At 34.0% G+C, this 2077-nt stretch overlaps 1 long non-coding RNA gene across 1 annotated transcript; it reads right to left on the reverse strand.

Annotated features, from left to right (window-relative positions):
- Window positions 1–1698, reverse strand: LOC109219577. Its single transcript, XR_002066957.1, has 3 exons — window positions 1570–1698; window positions 1099–1160; window positions 1–250 (listed from the first exon to the last, which is right to left on the reverse strand). It is a non-coding gene; the product is annotated as an uncharacterized LOC109219577 (long non-coding RNA).
- Window positions 1699–2077: the final 379 nt, after the last annotated feature.

Below are 2077 nucleotides of genomic sequence, written 5' to 3' on the forward strand. Positions count from 1 at the left end.
CAACATAATAGTACTAAACTTATTTCAAAAATACGGAAAGAAGTGCAATACTAGTAACTAGTCCAATATAACGAATGAATACTCATGAAGCTAATAAAAATGACTATGGAGCAACTCTAAGAGTTCATAAGGAAAGAACGATAATGAATAAATAAACTCATCACCCACGCGAAAAAGTGCGGGGCTCACTAGGAACTATCAACTCGTGTACTCTAATTAGCGAAATCCTCGCTCGCGTCAACTGCTGTCTCTGTAAAAAAAAATAGCGGGGAGTGAGTCGCTAGCTCAGTGAGTAATAACACTTAATCACAACCATTTTTATTCGGGGACAAGTCAGAAAATATGCTAGTATATTATACAGACAATATCAGAAGAATGCCGTTTCAGAAACAATAATCGGTCTTATCATGTGTTTCCTGTAACAGAAATCAATTTAACAATTCGATAACAAACTCGGTAAGCAGTGTCTCATAGCAAATCTTTAGGTTTTGGAGGTTTCCAAGAAAGGATCGTGTAAGTTGTATCATTGTGTAGACCCCTTCGTAAAAGGAGTCAAATATAACCGTAGGTCCCTACTCGAGGGAAAAACTGTAACTATATGCTAGTTCTACCTTCCAACTAGCGAGGGCTATAACTGTAATCGGTAATCTATAAATACAAGGTGCACCAGGTCTAACGAACCCGCCGTTAGCTACGGGATCCTTCAAAGTCTCCTCCCATTTATACTCTTTCTTGTAAGCAGTAAATACTCGTACAAAAGTATTTTCAAAATAATAAAGGGCATATCATTTCTTATCACATCTTGTAATTTTATTTTGGTAACGGTAATCATGTCTCAAGTAATAGTAAAACATGTCTAGTAACAGTGATAATAATTTAAATAACTGTAACATCTCAAGTAACGGTAAAACATATCTAGTAACGGTGAAAACATTTAGATTAACCGGTAAACATCTCAAGTAAACTGTTTGGTACCATATCAAGTAAAAGACTTGTCCCACATGCAATTTCAAAGCATCGGTAACACATTTATTTTCAAAATCATATATAAATCATGCAGGTTATAAAAACACAAATTGTGGTAAGATTACTACTCACAATACTTGTGCCGAAATACCAAACGCGTCCCCACGAGCAATCCGTACAACTTCTTCAATTACCTATACTATCATAAAACCAATCTATATATCAACCTTACGAACTACCAATACAATTGGTTAAATTCTGTTAAGTTTAATTAATTCACTTATTTTTTTCTTTCTTGGAATACAACTATTGACTCTCTATCAATTCATATAGGCGTATTTTAATGAAAAGAAAGATGAATCATATTTTTATATCTTGCTTTACATTGTTGCTACAAGCTCTAAATGAATAAGAATTCAATTCGTTTGGAGGGCAAGAATAGTACTTGCTACAAAGTTCTTTATAAGCATTCATGATTCCTCCACAAATTGCTAAAGATACAAAAGTTTTACATATTCTTCCTTGTTTTCACTCACTTTAAGCCAATCTCATTATTTAACTCCAATAATTAAGATATATTCTCAAATTAGTGAAACAAGGTACCTTGAAATTTGAAACAAAAATTGGCTGGAAAAAGCTTGTTTTTTGCGGCACCAGCTTTTTCCCCAACTCTCCTTGTGTACTTTGGCTGTTGCCTTTCCTCCTCCTTATCTTCTATTTTTTTTTCTTCTTCTAAACCTTGTTGGCAACAATTGCTGCGTCTCCCTATCGCTAACCCCTTTTCTTCTTTTTGTTCCAGTGGGCTTCGGCCCTTTTGTGTCAATTCCTTGTTTTTTTCTTCTTTTTTTTGTTTTGTTTTGTTTTATTTTATTAGTTTATTACTCCTTTTTTTTACTTAAAATATTTACTAAATATTCAATATATCCTCATATACAATTATGGGTTATTACAGTGAATCTGACACTGATGACATTTCTGTACAAAACGAATGCAATTTGTTTCCATGGTCATCCAAAAGTAACCTGCTCGTAGAATTTTCTTTGCCAAAGTAAAACCATTCATGTGAGCCCCCCATGTTCCTGCATGTATCTCTTTCAATTAGCTTGGTTGC

Source organism: Nicotiana attenuata, unplaced genomic scaffold (assembly GCF_001879085.1).
Source record: "Nicotiana attenuata strain UT unplaced genomic scaffold, NIATTr2, whole genome shotgun sequence".
Taxonomy (NCBI): domain Eukaryota; kingdom Viridiplantae; phylum Streptophyta; class Magnoliopsida; order Solanales; family Solanaceae; genus Nicotiana; species Nicotiana attenuata.